General features: G+C 36.8%; 1 pseudogene; it reads right to left on the bottom strand.

Moving 5' to 3' along the window:
• Positions 1-15271, bottom strand: part of LOC110310754 (transcription factor EC-like) — a 196035-nt pseudogene that overhangs the window by 179569 nt on the left and 1195 nt on the right.

Raw genomic sequence — 15271 nt, 5'->3', positions numbered from 1 at the left:
AACAAACAAACATTTACCAAAAAAAAAAAAACAAACCAAAAAACCTTCATGTTTTGAAGAGATCAGGAATTCAAGGCCCATACTTAAACATAATAAAAGCAATATACAGCAAACCAACAGCAAATATCAAATTAAATGGAGAGATACTTGAAGCAATCCCACTAAAATCAGGGACTAGACAAGGAAGCCCACTTTCCCCATATTTATTCAATGTAGTATTAGAAGTGCTAGCAAGAACAATAAAACAACTAGAAAAGATCAAGGTGATACAAATTGGCAAAGAAGGAACAAAGGTATCACTATTGGCAGATGATAAGATAGTATACATAAGCGACCCCCAAAACTGTACCAGAGAACTTCTCCAGCTGGAAAACAATTTCAGCAAAGTGACTGGATATAAATTTAACTTAAATAAATTGGTAGCTTTCCTTTATACAAATGGTTAAGAGGCTGAAAAGAAATTAGGGAAACAACTTCCTTCACAATAATGACCAATAATATAAAATATCTTGGGGTAACTATAACAAAACAAGTGAACTATCTGTATGACAACAACTTCAAATCTCTCAAGAAAGAAATCAAAGGAGAACTCAGAAAATGGAGAGTACTCAGGTGTTCATGGATTGGCAGGAATAACATAGTAAAAATGGTTATCCTACTAAAGACAATCTACAGAATCAATGCAAACCCCATAAAAATCCCAATAGAATCATTCAAAGACATGGAAATAGAAATTCCCAAACTCATCTGGAAAGACTAAAATCCCAGGATAGTGAAAACAATACTTAACAATAAAAGAACAGCTGGAGGAATCACCATTCCTGAACTCAATCTTTACTCTAGAGCAATAATGACAAAAACTGTATGGTATTGGCACAGAGACAGACACATTGATCATTGGGATAGAGTTGAAGACCAAGAAATAAAACCACACAGTTATGGGCACATGATCTTTGACAAAGAAGCCAAAAATATACAATGGGAAAAACAAAGCGATGCTGATCTAACTGGCTGTCAATATGTAGAAAAATGAAAATAGACCCATATTTGTCACCTTGCCCAACGCTCTGGTCCAAGTGGATCAAGGATCTCAACATAGAACCTGATACACTGAATCTAATAGAAGAGAAAGTAGGAAAGAGCATTGCACTCTTTGGCACAAGAGGAAATTTCTGAAATAGAACTTCAATGGCTCATGCTCTAAGGTCAAGAATTGATAAATGGGACTTCATGAAACTGGAAAGCTTCTGTAAGGCAAAAGACAGCCAATAAGACAAATCAGCAATCTAAAGATTGGTAAAAATATTTATTAACCCCACATCTGATAGAGCACTAATATCCAAAATATATGGAGAACTCAAGAAGCAAATCACCAATAAACCAAATAACCCAATCAAAAAATGGGGTATAGAACTAAACTGAGAATTCACAACAGAGGAATCTTGAATAGCTGAGAAGCACCTAAAGAAATGTTCATAGTCCGTAGTCATCAGAGAAATGCAAATGAAAATGGCCCTGAGATACCACCTTACACCAATCAGAATGGCTAAGATCAAAACCTCAGATGCCAAGACACGTTGGAGAAGATGTGGAGAAAGAGGAACACTCCTCCATTGTTGATGGGATTGCAAACTGTTACAACCAATCTGGAAATCAATCTGGAGTTTCCTTAGAAAATTGGAAAGAGATCTGCCTGAAGATCCAGCCACACCATTCTTGGGAATATACTCAAAAGATGCACTACCTTGCCACAGGGGCACCTATTCCACTATGTTCATAGTGGGCATGTTTGTGATAGCCAGAAGCTGGAAACAACCTAGATGTCCCACAACAGAAGAATAGATACAGAAAATGTGGTTCATTTACACAGTGGAATACTACTTAGCTGTTCAAAACCTGAGTTTCATCCTGAGTTTTGCAGGCAAATGAAAACATCATCCTGAGTGAGATAACTCAGACCCAAAATGACATGCTTGGTATGTACTCGCTAATAATTGGATATTAGCCAAAAAACAAAACAAACAAACAAAAACAAAAAAAAATCCATACAGAATACAAAAGAAACAGCCCGCAGAACTCATAAAGCTCAACAAGCTGAAGTGCCCAAGTGAGGATGCCTCAGTCCCATTTAGGAGGGAGAAGAGAACAGCCACAAGTGGGATGGGAGGAACCTGGATGGGAAAGGTGTTGGGGGGTGGGTGCAGAGAGGAGAACATGTTCCGATATTGGTTAGGGGAGAAGGACTGACATTCTTTTTTTTTTTTAATTTATTTTTTATTAGGTATTTTCCTCGTTTACATTGTCAATGCTATCCCAAAAGTCCCCCATACCCACCCCCCAATCCCCTACCCACCCACTCCCCCTTTTTGGCCCTGGGGTTCCCCTGTACTGGGGCATATAAAGTTTGCAAGTCCAATGGGCCTCTCTTTGCAGTGATGGCCGACTAGGCCATCTTTTGATACATATGCAGCTAGAGACAAAAGCTCCGGGGTACTGGTTAGTTCATATTGTTGTTCCACCTATAGGGTTGCAGTTCCCTTTAGCTCCTTGGGTAATTTCTCTAGCTCCTCCATTGGGAGCCCTGTGATACATCCAATAGCTGACTGTGAACATCCACTTCTGTGTTTGCTAGGCCCCGGCATTGTCTCACAAGAGACAGCTATATCTGGGTCCTTTCAGCAAAATCTTGCTAGTGTATGCAATGGTGTCAGCGTTTGGAAGCTGATTATGGGATGGATCCCTGCATATGGCAATCACTAGAAGGTCCATCCTTTCCTCACAGTTCCAAACTGTGTCTCTGTAACTCCTTCCATGGGTGTTTTGTTCCCATTTCTAAGAAGGGGCAAAGTGTCCATACTTTGGTCTTCATTCTAAATTCTTGAGGGTCGGCAGAAAGAATGAAAATAATGAAAAGTTGAGAGGCACAAGGTGGGGAGGGTGGTGTACCCCCCAGAATGTACCAGAGTCCTGGGAGGTAAGAATCTCTTAGGACTCAAAGATAGGGACATCAGAAGGAATGCCATACTTTGGGGAGAGGGAACTTGTAGGGCCCACCTCCAGCAGAAGATAGGGCATCAAGTGAGGGATGGGGTTGCCATCCCACCACCAAAACTCTGACCCATAATTGTTCCTGTCTGAAAGAATTGCAGGGATGGAAATGGAGAGGAGGCTGAGGAAAAAAAGGTCCAGCGACAGGAATTCAGATCATGGACCTGACACTATTACAGAGGCTATGGGACACTTACAAAAAGGAACTTATCATGACTGCCCTCTGAAAGACCCAACAAACAGCTGAAAGAGTCAGATGCAGATATTTGCACCCAACCAATGGACAGAAGTTCCTGACCCCCTGTGGTTGAATTAGGGAAAAGCTGGAAGAAGCTGAGGAGTGTGACCCTGTAGAAGGACCAATAGTCTCAATTAATCTGGACCCTGGAGATCTCTCAGATATGGGAACACCAACCAGGTAGCATACATCAGCTGATATGAGACCCCCAACACATATATAGTAAAGGACTGCCTGGTCTGTTTTCATTCAGAGAAGATGCACCCAACCCTCAAGAGACAGGGAGGCTCCAGGGTGTTTAGAGGTGAGGTGGGGTGGGGTTAGGGGGTTGAGGGTGTCCTCATGGAGACAGAGAGGTGGGAAGGAGTTATGGGAAGTGGAACAGTTGGAGGGTGGATCAGAAGGTGAATAAAATCAGGAGTTTAAAATTAATAAATAAAAATAAATAAATAAATATTTTGTGAGTAGATAGATTAATTTGATTAATGATTGACAAAATTATTTCAACGTGTTAATGTAAACTATATACTTTATAATATTAATTCCTCTTATACTTATTATTCCTTAAATTATATCTATATTATATATAACATAGATATTGTCCTATTAAATATATATAAACAAATGTTGCTGCTGATGTTTTAAGTTTTAATACATAATTATAGACATTCCTACTAACTCAGGCTTCAATTATTTCTAACTTAATACACATTATACATGGTTTGAGAAATATATACACACACACACACACATATATACTTATTAACATGTTTGCATATGTATATATATATTATTCAAATACACATAATATATGGATACATATATACTTCTAATGTGTCAAACATATAGATACTCTCATGCACACACATAGAGAGAACTTTCAGTAAATCCATGGAAATGAATGTCATTGCTATGTCCATTATTCAGGTGTGAACACGTAACCAAGCATGATTATTACTCGCCAAAGAGCTTATAGCAAACTATTGGTATGCATGGCTTTATCTAGAGCCAACATTCTTGTAATTCTCAGCTAACTCTTTGTAAATTTCTTCTTTCTACTTTAATGTAGAAGCATGAAGTTTATTCTATCAACTGTGATTAAAATGTAGCCTATAAAACAATGATTTCTTCTAGCTATATGTCCAGCAGTGGTATATCTGGGACGATAGGTAATATTATGTCCAAGTTTCTGAGGAACCCCCCAGACCGATTTCCAGATTGTTTGTTCCAGCTTGCAGTCCCATCCAACAATGGAGGAGTGTTTCTCTTTCTCCACATCCTCGCCAGTATCTGCTATCACCTGAGTTTTTCACCTTAGCTATTCTGACTGGAATGAGGTAGAATCTCAGGGTTGTTTTCATTTGCATTTCCCTGATGCCTAAGGACGTTGAACATTTATTTAGATGCTTCTTAGCCCTTCGATTTTCCTTAGTTGAGAATTCCCTGTTTAGCTCTGTTTCCCATTTTTAATAGGGTTATTTGAGTTTCAGGAGTCTAACTTTTTGAATTATTTGTATGTATTGGACATTAGCCTTCTATTGGATGTAGGGTTGGTAAAGTTCTTTCCCCATCTGTTGGTTGTAGCTTTGTCCTATTGACAGTGTCCTTTGCCTTACAGAAGCTTTGCAAATTTATGAGGTCTCATTTGTTCATTCTTGATCTTAGAGCATAAGACATTCATGTTCTGAGGAACTTCCCCTCTCTGCCCATGTGTTTTGAGACTTTTCCCCACTTTCTCTTCTATTAGATTCTGTGTATCTGGTTTTATGTAGAGGTCCTTGATCAACGTGGAGTTCAACTTTGTACAGGGAGATGAATATGGATCAATTTACATTCTTCACCTGTTGACTGCCAGTTGAACCAGCACAATTGGTTGAAACTGCTGTCCTTTTTCCACTGGATGGTTTTAGCTCCTTGGTCAAATATCAAGTGACCATAGGTTTCTGGGTTCATTTCTGGGTCTTCAATTCTATTCCCTTGAAATACCTGCCCATTACTGTACCAATACCATGCAGTTTTTTACCACTATTGCTCTGTAGTACAGCTTGAGGTCAGGGATGCTTATTCCCCCAAAATTCTATTATTGTTGAGAATAGTTTTTGCTATCTTGGTTTTTTTGTTATTCCAAATGAATTTGAGAATTGATCTTTCTAACTCTATGAAGAATTGAGTTGGAATTTTGATGGGGATTGCATTAAATCTGTAGATTGCTTTCAGCAAGATGGCTATTTTTACTAAATCAATCCTGGCAATCCACAAGTATGGGAGATCTTTCCATCTTATGAGGTCTTCTTCCATTTCTTTCTTCAGAGACTAGAAGTTCTTGTCATACAGATCTTTCCCTTGTTTGGTTAGAGTCACACCAATATACTTTATATTGTTTGTGGCTATTGTAAAGGGTGTTGTTGCCCTAATTTCTTTCTCAGCCTGTTTATCCTATACTAGTAGCCTAGTATAGGAAGGGTACTGATTTGTTTAAGTTAGGTTTATATCAAGTCACGTTACTGTAATTGTTTATCAGCTGTAGGAGATCTCTGGCTGAGCTTTTGAGGTCACTTAAGTATACTATCATATCATCTGCAAATAGTGATATTTTAACTTCTTCCTTTCGAATTTGTATCCTTTTGACCTCCTTTTGTTGTCTAATTGCTCTGGCTAGAACTTCAAGTACTATATTGAATTGATAGGGAGAGACTGGGCAGCCTTGTTTAGTCCTTAATATTAGTGGGATTGCTTCAAGTTTCTCTCCATTCATTTTGAGGTTGGCTACTGGTTTGCTGTATATTACTTTTACTATGTTCAGGTATGGGCCTTGAATTCCTGATCTTTCCAAGACTTTTAACATAAAGAGATGTTGAATTTTGTCAAATGCATTTTCAGCAAATAATGATATGATCATATTTTTTCTCTGAGTTTGTTTATGTAGTGGATTACATGGATGGATTTCCATATATTGAACCATCCCTGTATCTCTAGGATGAAGCCTACTACAATGACTGATCATTTGGTGTGTTCTTGAATTCAGTTTGCGAGAATTTTATTTAGTATTTTTGCATCAATGTTCATAATGGAAATTGGACATACACCCAGAAGATTCTCCAACATGTAGTAAGGACACATGAAATACTATGTTCATCGCAGTCATATTTATAATAGCCAGAAGCTGGAAACAACCCAGATATCTCTCAACAGAGGAATGGATACAGAAAATGTGGTACAATTACAAGATGGAATACTATTCAACTAGTAAAAACAATGATTTCATGAAATCCTAAGGCAAATGGATGGATCTAGAAAACATCATCCTGAGTGAGGTAACTCAGTCACAAAAGAACAAACAGGCTATGAATTGACTGATAAGTGGATATTAGCCTAAAAGTTCGGAATACCCAAGCTTCAATTCACAGATCACATGAAGCTTAAGAAGAAGGAAGGCCAAAATGTGGATGCTTTAGTGCTTTTTAGAAGGCTGAACAAAATACTCACAGAACAAAATATGTAGACAAAGTGTTGAGCTGAGACTGAAGGAAACCAGAGACCATCCGGAGACTGCCACACCTGGGGATCCATCCCTTATACAGTCACCAAACCCAGACACTATTGTGGATGCCAAGAAGTGAATGCTGATGGAAGCCTGATATAGCTGTCTTCTGAGAGGCTCAGCCAGAGCCTAACAAAGACAGAGGCAGAAGCTGGAAGCCAACCATTGGCCTGCGATCAGGGATCCCTGATGAAGCAGTTGGAGAAGGGACCTAAGGAGCTGAGGAGGTTTGTAGACCCATGGAGGAAGCAACAGTATCAACAGGCCAGAACCCCTGTAGCTCCCAGGGACTGTACCACTACCCAAAGAGTACAGGTAGAGCAACCTATAGCACTGGCCACATATGTGTCAGAGGATGACCTTGTTGGACATCAGTGGGAGGAGAGGCCCTTGGGCCTGAGGGTGTCTGATGCCCCAGTGTATGGAATGCCAGGGTGGGAGGACAGTGATGGATGGGGGGTACCCTCATAGAGGCAGGGGGAGGGGAGATGGAATAGGGGTTTTCTGAAGGAGAGACCTGGAAAGGGGAAAATATTTAACATATAAATAAAGAAAATATCCAGTATATATATACATATATATAAAACCAAAACAAGCCCAATGATTTCATAACCCAGGGAGTTTTAGTTGGCCTCCAATAAAGATAAGAGGGTTTGACAGGGAATTGAGAGGAGATCCAATAGCCCGATAATTTGGAGGAAAAAAAATTAATAAATTCCTTTACATCCATTCACCCAAGGAAGTGCGTTTTCACACATGCTTCTCATATCCTTTCCATATTAAAACAGTAGACCAAAAACCAGCAACAACAACAGCTGCCAAAAACAGTCATTAGTATATTTGTTATAACAAACAAGATTTTCCAATCAAGACCATCCTCAGCTTATTCCAAGCCAAGAGAGAAATGATCTGCAACACACATTTCAAAGTTCTCTGTGTGAGTTAGGCATCTCTGTCATGCCATTTCACCTGTGCAGAACCTGATGACATTAGTGTGCAAAATTGCAGAGATTCTCAAACAGTATTGAGGAATATAGCTGTTAAATCAAGCCATTTCTACCAGAACCTTAGTAATTAAAGCAGGTGGGTTGAATAAAAATTTATAAATAACAGACCACCCAAGCATCTAAAAGGACACTGGTGCATGTCTTCTTTAGATTTCTTCGCTTCAGACCTCTTTGTCTCCAGCTTCTTTTCTTTTCCACCTGTATTGTAATGGTGACAGCTGGTCCTTGTTGATCTTACTTTGGCATATGCTTCTGGACTCACTCCTGGTACATGGTCACACATCCCTGGTTTTCAGGAGGCTTAATTTCTGCACTCTGGCCTCAGCCCATGCATTTATTCAGATCTGCTACAGGTTCCCAGCAGGGCTTCATTCTCCATCATTTCAAATCAGCTTACATCTATTCAGACAAGCCATTCCAGTCAATTACCCAGTTATAGACATGGAATCTCCCCCTGGCTGGCCTCATGGATTATAGCACATGCAAATCCTCTTCTGTTCTCCATCCATATTCAGAGTTCTGCCTTCACAACAGGACTGGATCTTTGCCCTGACAACCATCTGTATGACTGAGACCTTAACATTCTCTCTAGTGCCTGGAGTTTCTGTGGCAGATAGTTAATACATTACAATGTCTCAGATCAACAGACCGGAACATCTGAACTAATGCTCTCATATACAATGCTATAAAGTGAATTTAGTAGGATATCAACATGGACCCAACAAAATTTTGTAAGAATACCATACAGCAGGGAATTTGATGCAAGGCTCTCACTTTTAACCATCCTATCCACACGTAAGTCAATTGGAAAATTGAAAATACACCATTCCATATTTTGCACAAATTTATTTCCTAAGGAATCTATTTTGCACTAAAGTGTAGACTTAAAATCTAAAAATCTTCACACTTAGCATGACTTCCTTTTTCAATTTTCTTTTCATTCTTGTACCACTTTTCCTTCTTCTTATATTTAAGTTCTGATAAAACTTAATTAAAACAATGTAATTAAATTTCTTTTCAAAGTGTGTACAATACAATCTTAGTGCAAAATGAAGCCACTAGTTTTGAAATAAAATATTTTTTCTGCTCTATAACTTTTGAGTTTATAAATTATATTTTTCTTTACCATTTTCTTGTGACTCTATGCTTAAGCTTGTCAATAGTGTCTATCCTAAATTTAGGATACTACAGCAATTTATTTACTCCATTTTCTTTACGCTGTATAGGCAATACAATATGTCATGGTTTTGACCAACAGCTTTATTAACTGCCTACGTTCATATTGAACATTGTCATTTTATCCTTTAATTGTTTTTCATTGTTTTCACACTTTCCAAATAAACGTACTCAACACATTGTAAAGCTTATCACATAGAATCCCCTGAAAGAAGCATTCTCTGAAATATTAAGAATGGCCTCTTCTTTGTATGGAGGTCCTGAATCACATAAAGCAGATATTGCTGAAATCTGAGCGATGTGTAATTTCATTCTGCTCCGTTTTCTATGAAATATAGAACCATTGGTGTCATGAAATCGAAGAAGGATAAAAATGAAGGTCTTTACTGATAGAAGCATGTGCAGTTTATATTAGATTAAGAGGGATGGAAACAGATCTGTAGCTTTTGAAGTACATGAAAAACTACAGTAGTGCTGAAGATACTGGCAGGTCAGGGGTGTAAATGGAAATAACTACTTTAGGGACAGACTGTTCAAGACTCATACTGGGAACCTGTGTGTCGCATATTTCCAGAAAATCAATTTATTTTCAGTAACTTGGGAACGCTATGGTTTATGAAATACAGTTATAGTTCAACTGTCAGCACAAAGCAAGATTTCAGAGTGAGTTCACCAGTGGTATTTTGCTCCTTTAGTAGAAGAGAAAAAAAAAAAAAACAAACCTAGATATTTTAGTTCAATATGACGTTCAGTTTCCTACCTAAGTTCAACCTACAAGATACCTAAAAAGATATCTTCATTTTCTATGCAAATTAAAATAATTGCATCTGTACCTAAGCATTTATCAAATGATAGATGTGAGTTACAAATGAACTTGTCAAACTGAAAACAAAAGTATTTGAAAGTCTATAATAAAAGTTATTTGTCATCAATCAAGAAATTGAACTAAGATTCTGACTGACAAATACATCAACATGGAGACAAATTCAAATTAAGAACAGGAAATTGTATTTCTATTACCCAAAACAAAGTATAGATATTTAAAACCAACCCAAGGAGCCTGGCATGGTAACACACTTTTAATCCCAGCACCTGGGAGACAGAGGCAGGCAGATTTCTGAGTTCGAGGCCAGCCTAGTCTACAGAGTGAGTTCCAGGACAGCCAAGGCTACACAGAGAAACCCTGTCTCGAAAAACCAAAATAAATAGATAAATAAATGAATAAATTAAACCCAAATAATTTCCTGTAATATTGTGTGGTACATTGTGGTTATAGCATATATTAGTTGTCATACTAAAAAATATACAATTATTAGAATAACATTTAGCATTATTTCTATTAATGGTCTAATGCCTATTAAAGTTTCATTACATTAAATAATGAAATTGATTAAAGGTCTTCATTGGAATATATTTAATTCATCTGTGAATGTTTACACTATGTTATTCGTTTTGGATCAATTTCAAGGAAGACCCTCCTTGAAATATGGATTTACGTTTTTATTTTCCAAGTGTATGGATTCTTTGGTGTAAATGAAAAATACTTGCCAAATGGACTTTTATTGACATTTAGAAGTTCATGACTCAAGCTTTCTCTTATTACCAAAGCATATGTTAAAGTATATAAATTCCTCATCTTATGAAAAAATATTCGTTAAATATAGGAATGGTGCTGTAGAAATAAATGGAACATCTGTTGTAATAGTGTCCAAATCTCATTTACCTTGAAATATGTTTCATCTCCACAGATTTAGGGTATATTCTGGTTTTTTTTTTCTTTTTCTTCCATTTAAAGCAAAATCCAATTATGTTAAATCAAATATTTCACCTTTTTAAAAATTCATTTTACTTCCTGATGACTACTCCACTTCTGGTCACACCCTCCCACAATCCCTCCATCTCCCCCTTCCCCTCCCCCTCCCCCTCCTCCTCTTCCTCCTTCTCCTCCTCCTCCTCTTCACTTCCCCCTGCACTTCTTTTTGGAGAAAGTGCAATCCCCCTGGGTATTTCCTACATCCCAGCACATCAAATCTCCACATGGGTGGATGAATATATATTTGTATGTTTGTGATGTTAGAGTGTGTGTGTGTGTGTGTGTGTGTGTGTGTGTGTGTGTGTGTGTGTGTGTGTGTGAGAGCGAGAGAGAGAGAGAGAGAGAGAGAGAGAGAACTGCTATGGCACATATGATTCAGAAACCACTTGCAGAAGTTCTCGTGAGTTTCAGCGATCCCACTCTGGCTCTTGGTTTTAGTAGACAGGAACTTTATTTCCTGAGTAAAGTTTCACTGCCTAAGAATCCCGTTTTGAACAGGGAACCAGCAAAATCTTATACTGATCAACTTCGCGACCTTCTAAAAAAGTGTAACAATTTTGTGTGAGCCCCAATGTGTTCACTTAAAATGAAAAAAAAAAAAAAAACCCTACTATGTTTGATTCTGAGTGTTTGATTTACAAGTGTTCTCCTCCATGGTAGTGTATATTCTACTGTGTATGGAAGTGTTTTTATTGATTAGTATACACTGAACATTCTGTTTTAAATTTAAAACATTTAAAGACAGTCCATGAAGTCAGAACAGAGCAAATACTGCTTGTGAACAGTTTTAGCTGATCACACTACTAACTTTAAGACATACTGATTTTGAGTAATGCACTAGGCAGGCAATTAACAAATACAAAACCTGACTGCTGGGCTAGCTAACATCTCTTTATTTTCTACTCTTAGAGGGAATACATTCAGCTACTTTCAAAGAAAGGAACCTAAATAATTCTCAATGATTTCATTGGGCTGCAGAACAATGGCTTCCATTTTCTTTCTGTTTTCATGTGGTTTATCAAAGTCTTGATTTACAATCTAAAGCCATGTAAAATCACAATGATGCATATTAGCTGACTCTTGAAAAGCCAGTATAAGGTGAAAGTAGAAGTAGTGGCTGAAATGACACTCTGCTAAGAAGGGGAATTGAAGCACATTGCAATCAGTGGTCCATGGCACATTCCAAGTTGTGATGGTTTAAAATGAACCAGTATGTACTCCTATAAGTGGATCCTGTTCATCCATCATGCTCTCCTAGTTCATTTGTCAAGGAACAGTTCATGGCCCATCTCCTTTCACGTTTCATGAGTCTGCCTTCTTTGAAACCATTCATGTTCACTGCCTACATTTAAAATGTATCTGAGGGAGAGTGTCATTTCTGGTACCATACCATGTTGACCAGAGGTCTTCCAGTTTTTATCCCTTCTTGTTTACTCATGTTTATCATGTGACTTGCATCTTCCTGGTGGCTGAGAAATTGTTTGACGCTCAGGATCATGACTGCACTATGGGTAACCAGAAGGAAAAGAACGATTACATATCTCTTTCTAATACCTTACTTTATTTTCTGAGGAAATGTTAACATCTTTTTTTCAGGATTCTGTCACATGTCCATGATCATGGAGATGAGAGTATATACATAAAGTAAATGTGCATAGTTCTGCACATCCAAAAGAAAATTAAGTCCTTGTCAGAGAGACCTTAATCAGAGCTAATTAATTAGCTCCTCATGAAAATACCGACTGTAGCTCACATTCTTAATTCTATATAAGTACATACTATATAAGTACAAATGAAAAAAGACATAAAACAAATTTAAAATCTGTTTACCCTTAGATAATTTTTTAATAATTTTAATCTGATTATTTATTTAAGTATATTATAGGTAACATACTCTAACATAAACAAAGCCCTGTGAATGTAATTAAGTGGTTTGTTCAAACCCAGAAAACAGCAGTTTAGCCAATCTAAGCAATTAAAATATATAACTTCCATGACTTTCAAATTCATAAATTATATTTATTTGGACAGAATCAATTTCCCCTTTGAAGCAGAAGAACTGTTGAAATAAACACAAGACTTTTTTGAGCCAAACAGAGTGGAGACCTCTCAACTGTGAAATAAAAAATTAATACAGACTCAGATGACTTTACAGCATGGGATCACTGGCCAAAACTAATTCAGAAAGGGAATTAGTGAAGATTTTTGTACAGCAGATAGGCTAGAACACTGAAGCAAAAGACTAGAGAGGTTACCAAAACTGAGAATACCTCACCTTATTTTTATTAATGGGCTTCATTTTTAAAAAAGGCAACTTCTTCAAATGTCTCAGTCAGAAGACTATTATGAAAGAAAAATAATATATGGAATACCTAAGAAATTAAATTCATAGATATATACTTGGGAATACCTAAGAAATTAAATTCACAAATATATACTTTCTAATATTTGAAGAGGGAACACTTAAAAAATTAAAGCTTATCACTGGCAATATTAAAATAGATGTTCATGTAGAAGGTGGAAGTATCACAAAATAGTTCAAAGTCAAAGCTCTATACATAGTGTCTGCCGAGAGATGGAGAATTAGCTTCTCTCAGAGATGAGTTCCATAACTCATCTAATATGAAATATTCTTTCCTGAAACAATATGCACAAATAAGAATAAATTAATCAGATTGCATGTATATATATATATATATATATATACATACATATATATGCATATATGTATATATCCACATAAATGATATTCACAAATTCATATGATATGCAATTTGACAAATTATTTGATGTGTTATACATCTAGAAATTGATAAATAAGTAACTGGGAGAATGTTTGATCATAATGATTTCTAGGAATGGTTTCTTGTAGCTTACATGAGTGCTATTTTATTTAACTCAATATTTTTATGAACAAAAGTAAATTTTTTATTTCAAGAATTTTCAATTTTGACTTTTGCATTTATTTTCACTTCCTCTGTGACATTTATAATTTTCTTTCCTTATTGATCCTTTCGTTCTCGTTATGTATGTTTAGGTTTTTTAATATTATGTGGCATGGAAAATTTCTTTTGTAGCCTAAAATATTTGGTGTCTTTAAAGCACATTGTGCCTTTAGAGGCATGCCTCTCTTTATGTTAAGAAATTTTATTCTATGATTTTTTTAAGTGTAATGTCTAGGTTTCTGAGATGGGATTCTTTCCTTCTGTTCTGATTATTCTTACATTTGGTTTTTGCATACTGTCTCAGATACCCTGGATGTTTTGTGTTTCAGATATTCTGGATGTTTTGTGTTTAGAATTCTTTAGATTTAACATTTTCTTTGATAAATGAATCTATTTCTTCTATCGAATCTTCAATGTCTGTGATACTCTCTTCCATTTCCTCTATTTTGCTGTTTATACTTGCATCTGTAGTGACAGTTCACTTACCTATATTTTCCAGAATTTTTCAGTTTGTGTTTTCTTTATTACTTTTTTTTTTTTTCATTTTCCAGTTTTCAACAGTTTCTTTTGCGGCTTTGTTTATTTTTCCTTGTAAGGACATCTATCATCTAAATAATGTTGGTTTTAAGGTCATTTTCTTTTGCTTCAGCTACATTGAAATATTTAGGACTTGCTATTATAGCATAGCTCAGCTGTGGTGGGGCCATATTGCCCTTGATATAGTTATGTTCTTACAGAGACATTTAGGGCCCCGGTACCGTTCTTTGATTTTTTTCTTTGGCAGATTAGTGTTTTGTTCCTTGGTTTCTCTTTTCTCTTTTGTCTTCTGGTCTTTGTGGTCTGAATTTTTAATGACCAGAGTAACCACTGATCCACTTAGGAGTTTTTGTCCAAGATGGGGCTGGTCTTCTGATAGTCAGCATGGCCTTTGGTGCAGCAGAGGGAAGGGGTCTCTCTCTCTCTCTCTCTCTCTCTCTCTCTCTCTCTCTCTCTCTCTTATCTTTTTCTTTTTTTGTACTGGTGTGGCAAGCATCTGAGCAGTGGTAGTCCTATGGAGTTAGGGTGTGGGCCCAGCAGCACAGCACAGCGTAAAGTGAGGGAGCTGAATGGTACAGTGGTCTTGGGAACAGGGCAGTTCTCCAGGTAGAGAAGTTACTTAAATGTTATGACTTAAGTGTCCCGCTTCTTGGCTGGGGGAGTCTCCAGTGTTGTTCTTAAAGCTTTTATTTCACAATGTCATTCACTTGTTTGTTGGAGTTACAGAGTCATGGCTAGTTGTATTGTTGTTTGTTTGTTTTGTAGGTTATTGCAAAGGGTGCTGTTTCCCACAGTTTTGTTTTGTTTGTTTGTTTGTTTGATGTTTGATTTGTATATAGAAGACTACTGATTTGTACATTTTAATTCTGTATCTTGCTACTTTTCTGAAAATAATTACTACCTGTAGAAGTTCACTAGTAAGTGCTTTAAGGATTTTTTGTATATATCATATTACTTGCAAATAAG

The sequence above is a fragment of the Mus caroli genome, unplaced genomic scaffold (assembly GCF_978045245.1).
Source record: "Mus caroli unplaced genomic scaffold, Mus_caroli_1 scaffold_16, whole genome shotgun sequence".
In the NCBI taxonomy this organism is placed as follows: Eukaryota; Metazoa; Chordata; class Mammalia; order Rodentia; family Muridae; genus Mus; species Mus caroli.
The sequence above is the reverse complement of the archived record's forward strand: the minus strand, read 5'-3'. Positions and strand labels throughout refer to the sequence as shown.